Source organism: Xiphophorus maculatus, chromosome 14 (genome assembly GCF_002775205.1).
Source record: "Xiphophorus maculatus strain JP 163 A chromosome 14, X_maculatus-5.0-male, whole genome shotgun sequence".
In the NCBI taxonomy this organism is placed as follows: Eukaryota; Metazoa; Chordata; class Actinopteri; order Cyprinodontiformes; family Poeciliidae; genus Xiphophorus; species Xiphophorus maculatus.
In genome coordinates this window covers 1,765,660-1,783,497 of record NC_036456.1, presented here as the reverse complement: position 1 = coordinate 1,783,497, position 17,838 = coordinate 1,765,660, and the positions used below count along the sequence as shown (strand labels likewise).

The window sequence follows — 17,838 nt, the reverse complement described above, 5'->3', positions numbered from 1 at the left end:
TGCAAATTGGATTTAAGTGTCATAAAGATTAATTTTTTTGTTGTGCTATTAAATTTATAGATGGTATTGTGTGTCAGGGCTCTTTGAATAACTATAATTAATTTCAGAGAGCTGGTTGATTAGTTTGTCTGGTGAGCTCAATTAAAGGAAATCTACTTAAGAAGGATGTTCCACATTATTAAGCAGGCCACAGGTTTCAAGCAATATGGGAAAGAGAAAGAATCTCTGCTGATGAAAATCATCAGATAGTGCAGTGCTGTATAACAAGGTATGAAAACATTAGATATTTAACGAAAACTGAAGCGTTATCATCGTACTGTGAAGAGATTTGTGGCTGATTCAGAACAAAGATGGGTTTGTACAGATAAAGGCAGAATCATTTGCAGTTCTTTATAAGCCATAAAATGTTTAGGAAATCTTCTGTGCATGATAATTTGGAACAGTGCATTTTGAGTTTTTTATTTTTGAAGAAAATCCTGTTCTCATGGGGAGCTTTGTTCAGTAAAATTTGATTTATACTGTAATAGTTCATGACTTGAAAATTATACTGACCATCATTTGCATTGACCATTTAAGAAAATCTGGGAAAATATCACTTGCATAATAATTTGGAACACAGTGTATACTGAAGTCCTATATTTTGCCTCATAACCCAATGCTCACCACACAATGAGCAGAATGAAAAGGAAGGTCAAAATAAAAATCTACAAAGCTCACTGCAGCAAATCTTGGGATCACAACATTACATCATAACAGTCAGATATGAAACAAAGGATATTTATGAAGAAGAAAAAACCCTTCTGCCCACTGTTTAGCCACAGGGATTTTTGATGCTGAGGGATTGTTTCACTTTCAAATTGCCTGAGAATCTTGCTATGACGAATAGCATCACGAACCGTTTGAAATTTCAGGACGTTTAAAAGAAATAGTTACTTAAAATGAGTTATGACTAGTTCCTGCAGCCGGATTGTGATCCAAAGTGTGATCAAAGTCACCCAGAGATGGTTCACTGCAGACAAAATCATCCGTCTTCAATCCCAATGTTAGTGCCCAGACCTAAATCCCATAGAAAGCCCGTGGGCTGAGCTAAAGAGAAGAGAGTATCAGACCGGCCCCAGGAGGCTGTGCAAAGAGGAATGATCAAAGATCTCAGTCTGTTTTGACCTTAAGAAATGTTTGAGGAAAATATTGATTTTGTTAAAACAATAAAAAGAAAACTCCACTGAATAATAAATGTGCTTAAATTAACCAATCAAGTTTATTTGAATAACATATTTCAGTAATATGGCAGTTCAAATTGCTGGACATGATGAAAACATACAAAACATCAAAAACATCAGATAGTGAAAACCAACAGACATTACCTTTTGTCAAGTACTATCCTCAAAATTATCGAAGGGCATTAAATACGTTGGTTAACGTTCCATTTATTATTATCCATAAGCAACTGTAGACAGGTGGGGTTTTAGTCTTGATTTAAATCGACTCAGTGTTTCGGCTGTTTTGCAGTTTTTTGGAAGTTTGTTCCAGATTTGTGGTGCACAGAAGCTGAATGCTGCTTCTCCGTGTTTGGTTCTGATTCTGGAAGCAGAGCAGACCAGAACCAGGGGTCTGGAAGGTCAATACAACAACAGAACTTTAATGTATTGTGGTGCTAAGCTGTTCAGTGACTTATGAACTATCAATTTTAAAGCTACAGGAAGTCCTTCCTCTGACTCCCTGCAGCTCAGACAAAAGCTGCAGGGAGTCAGAGGAAGGACTTTAGAACAATGCAACTAAAAAACCAAAACACGTGCATGAGTTTCTTTAGATCTTGCTGGGAATGGTCTTCAGGTGGTAGAAGGCTGACTTTGTAACAGTCTTTATGTGACTGTTAAAGTTCAGGTCTGAGTCCATCAATATGCTCAGATTTTGGGCCTGATAGCTAAATTAAAGTGTAAAATTCTCTATTTTTTCAGTTCCCTCTTTGTGTCAATGGAAGAAAAGATTAATTTATTTTATGATCTTTCACCAATCTTTACCAGATGTGTCATTAAATGTGGCCATCACAGTGAGTTTTCTTTTTTTTTTAATGTCAGATGTTATTTGGATGGCAATGATCGCCATGGAAACATGTCTGCTTCTCTGCGTAGCTAGCTGAGAGTCGAACTGAACAGTGTTGCTTTAGAAGAGTGCTGCGATCAGCACCGTAAGCCTCCATCAGCACAGTGACACAACAGAACTGAAGGTAACTGGACTCATATTTCCGAACCTCGCATAGAGAGTGGCTTCCTTTGACTGATTGCAGAAATCTGTGCCTGTGACAGTTCTGTAATTTCACATTATGGGCCAATTGTTGGCCAGCTGACAAGAATTAAGGTCCTTTAAATGTACCAGATGTTGACCGTGGCCAAATTTTGACTGTCTTTACTCTGTTTGTGACAGAATGATGAGCACAGTTTGGTCCACACAAACGTTAATTACTTTTAAGGCTGAAATAAATCAATATTGTGGAAGGTTGGTGGATCCTGCTGTACTACAACCAAACACACAAAGTGTGTCGCACATTTACGTTCAAGTTTGGTTTATGCCTGTTTATTATAATAATAAAGTAATAAAAATACTTTCTGGTTCAGTAGCTGTATAAACTACATTTACTTAATACATACCAGAGGAGCAAAATCAACATCTCTGCGTTCTCTGTGTCTTGGCTAACAGCTTTATGCTTTTCATTCTGCTTATGGATATTTTGCTTGTGGCAAAAAAAACATCGCCAACCAAGTGGTAATAACTTTGCATGTAGCCACAATATGCGTAGAAAATAGTTAGCAAGCTAGCAAGGTTAGTTCCCGATAGCTTCAATCATCTCAAGTGTCAGAACAAAATGAAGATGTCAGTGCGTGACTCTATGAGATTAAATAGTTCAGCCAAGGCTAAATTTAATGCATTAAGGCCAATTTAAAATGGTTTTAAGGCCTTGATTTTAGGCACTTGAATCTAAGACTTTTAAGACTTTTTAAGGATGCGCGGACACCCTGTGATGGGGCCTGGAAAGCTCAGCATTAAAGAATAATTGGCTGATAATCCATGATCTTTTCCAGACGCATTAATTTTCTGGTTTTCCTCCTTATTCAAAAATCCAAGACATCTACGCTATGAGATGAGGGGAAAGCTCAGCCCCTTATCCAAAAGGGGCTCATTTGTTTTCCGAGCGAATCCAAATGGCATCGAAATACATTATGATAACCACCCTAAGGGCACCGTTTACATTTAAGCAATGGCGTGGAAAGGTTACCGATTCGCAACTGAAGGAATTGTAACAGCCCCGCCCTAACCCGTCATCCCGATCCACCGTCCTTCATTTATCTCAATTCTACAGCATCGATCAGAGTAATTAAAAAGACATCACTGAAATGTCAGTGTGCTGTAGTAAAGCTTATTAACGGCCCGCACATTTTGTGGGAGAGCCATCAAAGAATAAAGGGACAGATGTTTGTGCGAGAGCAAGTGGGAGATGCAGCTCTGTTCGCAAAGTTGAAGCTTCTCCAGGGTTATTTGCTGGTTGCCTTGATGAATTGTATTAATGAAATGGATTAAATTACCTGCTGGGTGCTTTAATCCCCTTGACTACTCAATCAGACAGACGGTTTCTTTCAAAGGAAGGAGTTTGGAGTAGAAAATCAATTTGCATCGGAAAACTCTCGTTTTTTTCCAAGTTGTTGCGGATAGTGTTCATCTCAGTTGGCAAGATGGAGAAATTGATCCTCTGGAGAAAAAAACAAACAAACAGGAAAATGCAGTTCATAAAATCGCACAAGTGAGGAAAGAGATGGCGCAACAGAGGACCAAGAAGACCAGGATGATGACTTAGTTGATTGACTTAGTTCTCCAATATTCAAATAAGGCAAGTCGCTACTGCAACTATCCTTACAATTAATCCAAACATAAATCTCTTCTGATTGGAAATATTACCAAAGCTTTGAATGGGGCCCTTTCAGAGTCCTGGTTCGAACCTAATCTGTTGAGGAAATTAAACATTAGAGTCTTGGAGCTCAATGTGCAAGATGAATAGTCAAAAATACCTGCAGAAACCTGCAAAAAGCATGTCAGCAATTCTTATAAACAATTCAATGATGGTTCTTAACTTTGTTCATTTTCGACGCACAATCAGAAAGGAGATTCTTGATTGAGTGAAAATGGCTGCATCTAAACATTTCAGGGGTATGAATAATTTTGAGTTCATGAGTGAATGTCTTTGTGTGTGCGGGCGTGGGTGGGTGCGTGTGGGGGTGTGTGTGTGAGTGTGTATCTACATGCCTGTAGATGGTCTGCAGCCAAAGTGATCTGAAGCAGAAAGCCACCACTGGAAGTGTCAACTAATAATTTGCGTATCTAAATATTTTCAGCAAATCGACAGCAATGGAGTTTTTCGAGTGAGGGGTGGGAGAGGATGGAGGATTTATCTCCACTTTCTGGTGCACAGGGTATGGCTCAGAAGGGCCCCGGGGCCACTGAGCTGTTTTTGCATTGCACGGTTTGTTAAGATGATTCTGAAGAGGGAGTCTGCGGTGATGAGTGCTCGCCTGAAGCCTGTGTGCTCTCAGGGCATGAAAAAAACACAAAACACTGCCTTCGGTTTTTCATGCCCGCCTTGTCCTTTTTCAAGAACAGGAACATGTAAAAACTGCTTTAGTCCTAGTGTGAGATATTTAAGCTGTAAACCTCCTACTGATTATAACAAAAAGTCACTTCAGTGTGGCACTAGTATAAAGTCACTCAGTGAGGTAATCTGATGTGACAAGTGGCTTGCTATGCAAATTCATCTGGGACTACCTCTTCAAATGATATTTAAAGCTTTAAATAACACTTCAAAAAAATACCTCACAGAGAACTGGGAGTACAGACTTTGACCCTTTAACACACTGAAGCAATGATTGGAAGAGTTTTGACCAACAAGGTGGATTGCGTCACAGTTGTGGTTCGGCAAATATTGACATTGTCCAGCTGTCTTGTAAAATAAACTTATGGTAAAAAAAACCTTTATTTAACCACTTGGAATGTAGTCAAATCCTGACATTTGAATTCACAAGTTTCTGCAACATATTTAGAACACGCTAGTCTCACAAACAACCCAAATTGGCTGCAAGCCTAATAAAAACCAGCAGAAGGTTTGGACCCTCTGCTAATGAGAAATGATTGATTTGTGGAGGTGTAGTCTCCTGTTTCACTGAGTGAGAAGAAACCTTAGAAATACCCAGAACTAAATATATCAATGGTTTTCTTAAAAACTGATGGTATGTTGGAAAAAGAGCAACAAATCTAACTTCTCCATGGTCAAGAATAGGAGTTAGACTTCTGTTGGGGAAGACCAAACTTCCCCAACAGAAACCCAAGTACAAGTAGGATGAGCAGACCCCCTTCACTTAGCAGCTTTGTGATTGCGAAGACTACTTCCCCTCCTGAGTTTGGCTCTAGCCATTTCCATCATAACGATGATTGCTTTTTGTGATTGAAGCAATTTTGTCAGTTAAAAAACAGCCGAGGTGTTGTGATCGTGTGGAGGACCATGAGGTATTCCACATTGCCTTGACTGAGGTCTCACTATGCAGCGGATGTTTTAATGTTTAGTTGAATATCTAACATACTTAGACCGATCAGACTTGAACCGGATAAATCTAGGCTGAACAGAGATTCTTTGAAACCCAGTTTGTGATTTGTGAATCTATTATTCTGTCTGCGATAAAGAATTGTCAAACACGTGCTTTATTGTTCTCCACTGATACAGAACCTTTATCTGTTTTTCCCAAAAAATTACAAAGTCTTGTTTCCGGGTTCATTTCTCCTGAACCCAGGTTGTGACCGGTTCCAAGTAATCATCGATTCCCTCTGCATAAAAAGACATGCAGAGAATTTTGCCGGTATCTCATTTCTTGTTGGGGATTTCTCCTCTATAACTCTCAGGGATTGAGAAAAACCTGAAAAATAATCTGTTTTGCTGTACACTTTCAAAAAAAATAAAAGTCTGTCTACTTGCTTTGTGCGTTATGGAACTGGGAAAGTCCATAACGTTTACTTCCTCACTCTTTGTGATGCCCCTTAATGTGAGCACACAAATCAGGGAGACGGGGAAGCGTTTAGAGATCCTGCGTCGCCCCAACTCGTTTCTGGAGTCGGATCTCTGCGGATGACGGAGAGACCTCTGCCTCGCAAACATATGGAAACACGAGCAACAGAGCTTTGCTGCAGATGAGATGCGGCACTCATTGTCCCGGTAATTCCCCCCAAAAATGCCATTAGCGGCGAGATTAAGTGAAAGAGATAGTGTGAAAGGAAGATATCCCTCTTTTGTCAGTGTTTCCCACTCTGCTGCTCAGCCCTCGCGTGCGTGCCCAGTGCTACTTCTCTTCTCTAATCCCATTTAGCAGAAATCTAATCAGACGCAGCCCAGTGGAGTGACTGGTGCCCGGCTCCTTTTCCACCGTGGCCTCGGTGGCAGACGTGCATCATCAACATCTCTGCTTTCTCTCCGTCAGGCTCTGTCTGCCTGTTCCACCCTGCACCTACGAGCTGGCACGTGCTTTCAGGCCGGAGACAATTAGTCGCCTCTGGAGTAATTGAAGACTTGGCCGTGCGTCCACTTGTCATTGTTTCCTATGCCGGATTCGTCTGCCAAGCTTTTTTTTTTTGGTCGTATTTTGTTTTTCTGTTGAAACATTCGGAGCAATGCAGAAACACACACACACACACGCACACACCCACACACACACACGCACACACACGCACACACACACACAATGCGTTCTGGGAGCTGACCAGCACACCGTTTCCTGTTTGTCATTTGGTGTCATTATGTCCCCCTCGCCGCTCCCCCAAACCTCCGCTTTTGTTCCTCTTAGTTTCAGTTTTCTTGTTACAACGAGCAGCTTTTCAGGTTCATTTCTGGGTAATCTCCATAAGATGCCACCTTGCTGAAAATGCGTTTTATCGTTTTCTTGTCCCATCACATCTCAGTGGGATGAGATAACTAATCGGATCAGGATTGCTTCATCAGAACACGGAGGCAGAGAGACTTTGTTAGCTTACCATGAGGAAGGTTTGTTTTATGTTTGTTTGCATAATTACAAATAAACCCGGGGATGACATGGTATTACTTCAACTGCTACTAATTCTTGCTTTTTAGTAAAACATGTTTCTAAAGCCTTTGGCTAAATACTTCTTCTTCTCCAAACAATCAGAGCAGAATCTCTCGCGTTCGGTGTAAAATAAATCCATTTCGATTTGACCCTTCTAAGAGTCAGCAACAATCTCTCTCTCTCTCTCTCTTCATATTGTTCCCATTTATACTGTGTCGACATAATTAACTGCCAGTTTTTGTACAGGGGAGGAAACGCTTGCACTGATTCAATATGATGACAATAAGCAAAACAAAAAGAGGTTTTTGCCAAAAATGACGCAGAATTATTTGTGATTTTTTTGTTTTCCTTCTAAGTTCTTCTATCACCCTCGGCATAGTTTTGCCCTGGGCAGAGAGTCATATTGCCAATATTAAAAACTGCCACTGCTCTAGGGTTGTTATTAGAAAATAATCATGGAATGTTTCACTGAACTGTTTAACCAGCTATACTGAAGCCCACTGCCATTCTCTTGGCAAGTTGTCTTGTTGGTCTGCCCATCTGCTCACCAGTCTTAGCAACCAACCAACCAGCCTGCCGTCCTCACTCCCCGTCTCAGCAGTTCTTGTGGCGTCATGATGGTTTGAGGACAACCGACCGAAGAAGAAGAAGAAAACGAAGAAGAAAAAAACATTCTAATCTAGGGCAGAAGCTGCATGCCATTAGCTAGGCCTGCCAACCCTTATCCATTGATCTGCTAGGATTTGGGAGACTTTCTAACTTTATGTGTTGAGGAGTTGCGAGGAGCGGGAGTAGCGCCTCACTGATCTGACAGATAAAAACAAAGATGAAAGAGCTGCATTTAGGCATGGACCCGGGACAATAAGCAGAACCGCGCAGAGGGGGATCGAGCTGGAGATAAAGGGATGAAAAAGGAGGATGTGGAGGAAGGGGAGAGAGGCGCGAGTTTTACCCTCCAACGCCGGTGAAGGTCAGGAGGTTTAATGTACGCGGCAGCGAAGAGATGGGACTGTGGATGGAGGTGTTTGTTTTTTATGTAGAGGATTTCAAAACGTACCACGGAGTCATATCTGTCTATCATGCTCTAAATGTCCATGAATTAGTTCCTGATATAAATATACGTAGATGGAGAGAAATGTTTGTGAAAAAAAAAAAAATCAACATTTATTGCAGTTGATGCATTTACACAGTGCAGAGTAGAAAAATCCAACTTTTAATGTAAATCCGTTAATTCTATGGGGACAACAATACATGTCAAAAAATAAAGTATTTCTTTACAACTTAAATCAAATATTCCCCCTGCATGAAAAGTCACACAGAGAATTTTGCTGCTAATTGCACAACCTCTGCACTTTGTTACAACATTTACAGTGCTGGGAGCCGAGGCGGCTCTGGAAGAAGGTTGAACTTTGATTGGGCCACCTGGGTTGTATCGTTATCCCACTAAAAGATTGCAGCAGCATTTCTAATTTTAGATTTCTAGGTATTTCAGGAACTCCATGATCGCACCAACTATAGCAGGTTTCCTAGCAGGGGCTCCAAACTTCTTGACATGTCAACCAAACTTGTCAAGTCAAAAGAACTCACAAACTAGTGAAATATATTTTTGAAAAATGCTAAAATGCCAAAAAACAACTTTTTTTTTTTTACCAGGCTATCAATAAACTAAGATTGCAATATGTTGATTAAAACAGTAGTCAATTTATTTGTAGCAAATTAATGTGCAAAAAACAGTAGATGCAAACCTTACATGACAAACGTTCAAAACCTAAAGCTTAAATTTAAAGCAGTTATGTAAAAGTGTGTTTTTTGAGCTTTACATCATATTATAATGTTGTAATGTCTATGCATGCTTCATCAAAAGCATGCATAGAGAGTTGCCTTGCTCCTTCAGACTAGTCAGCTGCTATTAGCAAATACCTGATGGAACTGTACATCTTCTGAGCTCATTATACGAGCTATTTCTCAGTGCAAGACTAGTAAAAAGAAATCGTTGTGAAAGGGTTAATAGAGGTGCGATGCTGTGATGAATTCCTGAAGGCGGAGTTTCAGAAAAAGTAGAAGGTTCTTAAAGAGACAGGAGCCTAATTTGAAGACATTAAAATACAAAATCAAATTTCTTTTAAGTTATATTTGATATATTACGGCATTTTTATAACAATTGAAGGTGACATAATTACTTGACGGTGCTATCAAATGCCACTATGTGCCTGGAAGATACATAACGCCGCCCCTTTAAGAAGGGTTTTGCATGTATGCCTTAATAAAAGAAAGCCATCCTGTTTGAAGGTTTGGACTTGTTAGAAAAAACACAGCTTTCTGCATTTTTTGTCACAAAATATTTACTAATCAGCCAACTAATTAATTACCAATCAGTGCCACTTGTAGATTTTATAAAGTCTAAATGTTATAAAAAATTCAGTGACAATTATTTCAAAATAATTGTTCCACTGATGATTTTTTTTACAAAAAAAACAATAATGTCTCAACTAAAATTAGAAAGACAAAATTCAATTGATTAATTGTTTTTTTTTTTCTTGCAATCCGGATTATTCTAGCGCCATAAAAGACCACGTTATTATGAGTTTCCTTTTTTTATTTTACACATCTTTGTTTGCAGAGCCAGTTAATTTGTCCGTTTCTGTATGCATGTAGTAGATATTTTAAATTAAATTAAGAGATATTTATTGAACTATCGCCTTTTTTCTCTGGTTTTTTATTTTATTTTTATCTTAGCCTAAAGGTAGGATTACGCCTGCCAAAGTAGTGGACCTGAAAAGACATATTTACCCAAATAGTTTGTTAATTAAAAATTGTTGCTGCGGTCTTCTTGGCCCCGGCAGCCAATCACGGCTCTCCCTCCCAGCTCCCACTGACAGCCATTCAGAGCAGAAAATCTGTGGACTGCATCGCCCTGCTAGCAGGCTAATCTCTGCCTCTCACACCCTGTTTCTGAATTAACTGCCCTTATTATCACATCCTCCCAGAAACTCTCCCTCACTTCTTTTTTTTCTCTCTCCCTCCATCTTCCCTCGCTCGCTCCCGCTTTTCCGCTTCCCCACAATCCTTTCTCTTCTTCCTCGCTTTTCCTTTTCCAGCTCCAAATAAGTAGGGCGATGGAAGAAAGAGAGACCGAAACTGTTTTTTTCTTTTTTCTCTCTCCCTCCCATGCTCCTTCGCCTGAAGTTGAGAAAATTCTAAATAGCAGCATAAGTGGCCACAGGCGAGAAAACAAATTTTCGTGTCAGCCAAATGATAATTGCATTTCTGCCGCGGTGGAGGGGGCTCATTACATAAGCAAAACATGAGAGCACGCCATGTTGGAGATGGGAGCTGTCACAGAGGTGGTTTAAAATGTAGCCAGGGGACAATGACTGGATCCCTGCAGTCCATCTACAGAGCAGCCTGTCAATCCACATCACCTGTTTAAAAAAGCCTTGCAGACACTTGGAGATTTATGTTTTTTTAGCTACCAGACTAAACATCAACACCATGATCAACAAAAGGCAGCAATTGCTTCATTTTGTTTTCAGATGAACCCAAAACTATATGTATAAAGCTGGATCATTTTCCATATTACAATTAGCATTCATCTAAAGAAAGTACACCCACTTTAATTCCTGACTTTTACGTGTCAGAATGTAATAAAATGTAGTTCTTACTTACTACTACAGTTATTTAAATCTAACCTCAAACAGCAAATAGCAACTTCTTCAGTGTAACTATCAGTGGTGGGCACAACTAGCTAAAACGTTAGTTGCGCTAACCCTAAATCACTAGCTTCAATTCAAAAGGAAAAGACTACAACCTTGGAGCATATAATGACACTAGATATTGTATTTATGTATATAAATGACTCTACTGTCCGTGTTGTAGTTTCTTCATGTATGTTTCTTTTTGAAAGCAAAATTATTGGGTGAAAAAGCGAGCGAGAATGTGAGGAGAGGAAACGGGACTTCTGGGTAAACAGTCTTTGTGCTCTTCAAAATAAGAGCATGAATAGAATTCTTAGCAGTCAAAACCCAAAAGCTCAACACAGATGTTTACCTTCTTTCAGCTGAAAGTTCCCAAAACAAGTAAGTCATCTCTTTAGAGTTTATCTGGAAAAGTTAATATAGGGGAAGCAAAGTGGGCTAAACGTTTTCAAAGTTAGCTAAATGCTACACAAACAATTAGCTTCACCATTAGCGGATTAGCAAAATTGTGCCCACCACTGGTCATTCTTTTGTTAGACAAACAAAAAAAAAAGCCCAAATAAGGAAACTATATGTCACAACCTAATCACATGCATAGCATTTGAGGTCCTGATACATCAGATTGTTTAATTGATTTCCTTTTTTAATGACTACATTAATCTAATGACTATAACCCAACTTGATAGAAAGAAAACTTATAGATTTCTGATTGGTGGATATTCCACATTGTTCACGAACCAGGTACTGACTTTATCTGTTAACTTTTGGGTGGACATCACGTCAGTGATTTACTGATGCAAGGGGTTGGTTTTGGTTTTGAGCCGCAGAAAACCATTTTGAGCATACTGACCTTGTAAAGGAAAAAAGTTCTTCTAAATGGGCTGTCTTTTGTCAGGCTCTTATCTTCATATTCATTTTAAACAGTAAAATTGATTCCATCAAAGATGCATCCTTCTTTGTGCTCCATGTGCTTCCTAAGCTCTCTAACAACTGTGCAACAAAAGAAGTCAGGTATTCAGACTTACTACTTTAATTGTCCAATTAGATCTGAGTTGATTTGATCCCATTTCAATCCACAGCTTAATTTTTTTCTGGCATAACTTATTTCAGATTGTGCATTTAAAGATAGCTGGGGTTTTTTTGTCACAGCTTTTGATGTTGTCACATACATTGGCACGCTTAAAGTATTTTGAGTGGGTTTAAATGTGAAGAAACAAGACTCATTTAGTGAAACGTCAAGTTCTGAGTCATCTCGATGTGTGTGCGTGTCGTTTATTATGACCCCCATTCGTTGTAATGCATGTTTATTGAGGTAAAGGGTGTAAAATTTACCGTGCGACAGGATTCTTTGGTCATTGCATCGATGTAATTAGTTTTTGTGTTGTTGCTTTTCTTTTCCCATAATTAATCATCCTCTGAACACTTCTGACTAATAGTTCAAAAATCATTACGGTAACAAACCAAGCATGAACATTTCTTTTTTAAGACGGTTGAATTAACAAAAACTAAGTCCTTTTGAAATGACTATCATCAGAAAATGTCAAATAAGCAATCACAATTAAGCAATTACGTTTTGAGACAGAATTGAAATATTTTAAGCTATACCACTTAAAACCAAACACATTGATTTGAGCAGTTATAGTTAAATACCTATAAATGCCTCTAAACTGTTATATAAATGTACCTCCCCAAGCATTTAGCATAATGACATGAGCGTCAGAGTAGACAAAGTGCCTGCTTGGGGTGGGACGAGATTAGTTGACACAATTATTTGATCATTTCTGCAACAACTGAATATCATTCATGTAAATTTTTGTCTCCGAACTTGGAAGCATGTGACATCATTGTTGGATACGACAAAAAAAAAAGCAGCTTCATATGCAGAGAAGGGCAATACTGGAGTATTACATACTTAAAGGCCCATACAGACCCATTCAATAAATTAGATGATTATTGAAAATACCATTTATTGTGGAACCTTTATCACTAAATAGCTGCGTTTTCATTGACCATGTAATTGTGCAATTTGACATTTCGAAAAGGAATATTTGTTTATGGTAAAATGCCATTAAACAAATAGCATTTTACTGCCATTTGCATTTTACCGTTTTTGGTTTGTTTCTTTGTTTGTAGCTCAGTTGATATTTTTGGCTGTGTTAAAATTGGTTTATTTTGCAAAACTGCAATGGAAACACTTTTTTCACATCACACGAGTCACATGATCAACAACCAGACGTTGCCACGAAGAAGAAGATTACAGGAAGCGGAGGGAGGATTGGGCGCGGCGTGATTATTAGCAACTCTTGATTTCTGTTAATTATGATGATTTTTCATTAACATCTAATACAAACATGACATTTATAATTAGAATATTACATCAGAACGATAAAAAATAAAAACACAAACGTGAGCTTATTGAAAACTATGTTTAATACCTGCTTAAAGATTCTATCAATCCTACAAACGAGAGACATCAAGACATGCATACTAATTTACTGAATGTAACTGTATAAGCACTTTTACTACACGAAGAGAGACAGAAATCCTTACTACTACAAACAGGGACTACTTTGTACAAAACATAAGAAATTACAGCACAAAATAATCTGCTATTCCTTATCACATCCTGCATGCTTGCTTTAAGGGAGGATGACATGAGTCAAAAATTAGGAACGGTGTCTGGAAAGATTTCAGGAGCAGAGCCGAACACGCTCTGGCGCCAATGACTCTCTCCATCTCTTGACGACCACACGGCAATCTGTTTGATAGCCAACACTTTAGCGAGACAGATCATTCCATTGGCAAGCCGGCAGTTGCACGTCCAGCAGACAGATGGACAGACTACCGGATCTCGGGCAACACTTGCGCCAGCCGTGGGGACACAAATGAAACTGAATCAAATGGCAGAAGAAGAGAAAAAAGCTTGAGATGAAGACCTCAAATGCTTTCATTATTAGCTGTCAGATGCCGGCACGAGATAGAGACCACTCTCAAGACATTGGGTCAGGACTCCAATCTCCTGCCTTGAGTGGCTGTGGAGGAAAAAACAATTCACCGCTGACATGTTAGGCGATGGAAAGAAGCTCTGCTGCACTAAAGCTCATAAACACGCAGGTTGAATGAAACGTACACTGCACCGGCCTGTTAGTGTGCAAGCGCAGCAACTTTAATTCCGTCATGAAGGCAAATGCCCCGCACATCACTCGGGTTCCACACGATTCAGATAAACATGGAGGGTTTTTATTCCTTCTGAGCGTCACTCCAAGGCGAGCGTCACCGCTTTCCTCCCAGGACGCCGGGGTCTCTCTTTCATCTCCAGACTAATGATGTTCCCTCTCCTCCGCTCGCCGAGGCCCGTTTAATGAGACGTAGGGGAGAAGAGAGTGGTGGGCTGGGGGGAGGGGACACGTTGACCTGGCCTTTATTGAGAATAATGGAACCAAAATGGCTCCCATCAGCACCAATATTTCCCAGGTGGCTGTTCATTTATCACTGGCTCTGTACTTTCTGAGAGAATCCTGATAGAGATGGAGGAAAACATTCAGGTTCCCATTAGCTGGAGCTGTAATATCTCACCAGGAGAAAAACTTTAACATAAGCCGGAGCAATTTCATGTGGTTTGTCTGTCTTTGGGTGACCATTTCCAGAACGCCTTTCCTGCTGTAATAGGGAATCTTCCAGCTCACAGAGACTGCATAGCGTACCGGGTGACACAGGGAACAGAGATGACTCAGTGGTGTCAAGAAGAATGACAGGCTTTGTGGAGTTTAGAGCAGCAGGTACGCAAGGTTTGTTTGTTTTATTCCACTTATTGCTTTATCTATTTCAGGATGCATTTCCTTTCACTCTATGCTGACTTTCTTTTCAGTCAGACGGATCCAAAACACATCAGTCACTTTGACAGCTCAGCTCTTACTGAAAAGGACTAAAAGAAAAAGAAGAAAAAAATATCTTAACACAAAATGCACAATAAGGGCTGTTTTGTTTACAGCTAACCAACATTTTACAGTGTTTACCGTGCAGAATTTCTTTTCAGACAGACAGGGACGACAGAAGCTGTTCTGTCAGTAAAAGCTTAAGGCTGGGATGGATTCAGCAAATGTTTGCCCCTCTCTCCTATAGAAGTTCAACTCCAGACTACTGCCCTCAGTTTCCTTCTTTCCCTCATCTTTATTCCTCTTCTGGGTACTTTGAAGCATCTACTATCAAGGAAAACCAAAAAAGGTCCACTTTTGGCATTGACTGCCTTGGGTTTGTCTGGAAGGCAAAATCGGTAAAAGGAAGAAATCGCTCACTAGTGGAGATCCAGGATTTCCAGGGACGTGGCGTACCGTTATTACAACCCAAATGAACAGGTTTCTTTGCTACTGTATCTTCAAACTGCCACAAACATGTTACATGTTACATGTAACGAACATGTTACATGTTAGTGGCATCATTCATCTTGATTTAATTTGCCAGCTGGGCTTGGCATCTGCACACACTGCCAGACATACCAACACCTAGTTTAATGATTTTGGTGTTACTGTGCTTGATTGACCAGACCTAAAACCTCTTGGAGAATCTTTGGTCAAAGACTGGACGCTAATGAAGTAAAAATGACAAGTTTGGTTTGCATCCCCAAGCCTGCACCCCCCTATTTTTAAATGTTTACATTGAAACCAACTAAATAAAAGCGATGATAGGCTACCAACTGTCTGTTTCTAAACAGGCTTTATAGGAGTGCATAGGTTGTTTTGACGTATGTCATGGTAGAGAGGACCACGTTGCAGTGCAGTACATAGATATACTTTATGTTAGTCCACAAATTCTTTCTTAATTGATCGTTTGACGTAAAGTAATCTGAGGAGCTGAATTTTGGGTTTTCATCAACTGTGAGCCATAATCATTAAAATCAACATGAACAACAATGGGAGCTTGTGTAAAAGAGTGCAAAATATCAGTCTGGGTGTCACGAATCCAAATAATTTTCACTTTTTGTTGTGAATAACTGAAGTAAATTAACTTGAGTGATATTCTAATTAGTTTCGAAAGGGACCTCCTCTAATGAGGTTAATGGGGTTAATTAGATAAAGGTATATCATGTCATGTGACTTAGCTCAGTTAGAAATACATTTTGCTCACATCTAACACAATTTGTTCCCAGTTTAAAAAAAGCAATTGTGATTAGGTACTCTTTAATAGATGCATGAAAAAAAAGTTTTTTAAATTTGACTTATTTCTATGGTTAAAATAACTATGGTGTACCTGAGCATAATAGGACAGACTGGCACAAGAATGATGTTCTTGGTGTGTGAAAAATCAGCAACCTTAAAAACTTTAAATGTAAAGCATACAATGTCGTAATTGCTTAGTTTATGAATAACAACCACAACTTTGGAAAAAATATGCTTTCAAAAGAGGTTCAACATTTGTCACTATTATTTCACTTGTACAGTAGACCGTCCATTAATCAGTGGTGTTATGGGCCCATCACATCTGCTGGCATAGCTAAAGTTCACTGTTTCTTCAGACCCTCTCTAAAAAGTGCTTATAGCTGCCTATTTTAATAGTTCAAACACCAAATATAGCTCAATATGCATTAATATGCAGAGTGGAAACTGTCTTGGCATTACACCAGAAGCTAAAGTCTACAGTCTTTCTTATCACTGAACTTTGGGGTACAGCCAACTTTTGTCAGTAGGACAAACAACTTCTTAAATTCTTGAAAAAAATGTTTAGGACTCTGATAACTATTTCCTTTTTAAAAAATGCTACTGTCTATAAGTCTCTAACGAGGATTGGACAGCCAAGCATTCCCTCCATCATGTTCTGCACAGGAAACACTCTGGTGGAGGGAGCAGACGTTGCGTCTACACTCACAGGTCTGTGTGATGCATTCGCTTCCCTTTAGATCCACGTTGGAGGGGAAGTGACATGTTTTTCAACTCTGGCAGTATCATCAGAGTTCCTCCAGTCTGGCGGTAATGGCTTTTCTTGATGAGGCTGTAAACTCCAGCTCAGCAAATTCCATCAAACTCTGAAAACCTTTGCTCTCAGCAGAACCAACGGGTGAGCATGTCCTGAGCTTTCATCTTGGAGACGAAGCCTGTCTGTTGCTGTGCGGGTCCTGCCGTCAAACTTTTTTTTTCTCGTGTGTGTCAGGAAACAAAATCATCACCGAACTGAGGACGAAGCAATTCTTCACTCTGAGCTAATCGTACCTTGTCAGTTGTGACTTGCATGTTAACTTGGCCCGGCATTGTTTGACTGGATCTCCGTTTACTTTGGTACATTTCTCTGAACAGACAGCACAGCTAATGTACTCAGTCACAATTCCACACAGAGCTTCTCCACAGCTGTTTTTGACCTTTCATAGCTCTGTCTTTGGTGAACTTTTGAGTTCTCCTTTTAAGGTCAGCCTTCTCCTTCCTTCTCCTTTCCAGGCAGAACAGATAAAGAGTTGGTGATTTTCTTGTCCCTTCATTTTAGGGGCTGCTGTAGCTTGAATACATTATCCAAAGTTTTATGATTGCAGCAGTGGAATACAGCAGTGAAGTCAGTAAAAAAAACACTTGGTAAATGTTTCTGTTCATCCTTAAAGTAGATTACAGTGAACTTACATCTTTTCTTGTAAGTTGAATTTTTCTGTGGAACGTAACTCCTAATTATTTGCAGAAAACCTAAGGATCTCCCCGTCGAGCATATCTAAAGTATTTAGATCCCTTTAATTACATCTTCCTCATCTATAATGTCAATAAAACAGTTTGCAGTTGTAACACAAAATCTGTAGAGATTCAGGTGGAATTAACAGTTTTAAACGGGGGTATTATGCAAAATCAACTTTTTCGTGCTTTAAATTCTGTTATAATGTTGTTCCCTCATCAAAAACATACCTGGAGAGTTTCTTTAACCCTTTCAAAATTCTTTGAATCTCCTGTGGCAACCATTCTCAAACAAAGCAACGCTTTTTTAGCCAAAGCTAAATAAGTTGTTTTTGATAAATGAAGCCATTTTTCTGAACTTTATTTAATCAGGTAAACCCCGTTGAG

The 17,838-nt window shown here is 39.4% G+C and overlaps 1 protein-coding gene across 9 annotated transcripts in view; it reads left to right on the top strand.

Annotated features, from left to right (window-relative positions):
• LOC102219889 (neurexin-2) overlaps nucleotides 1-17,838 on the top strand; it is an 813,998-nt gene that overhangs the window by 696,115 nt on the left and 100,045 nt on the right. The gene's annotated exons all lie outside the window — the stretch shown is intronic.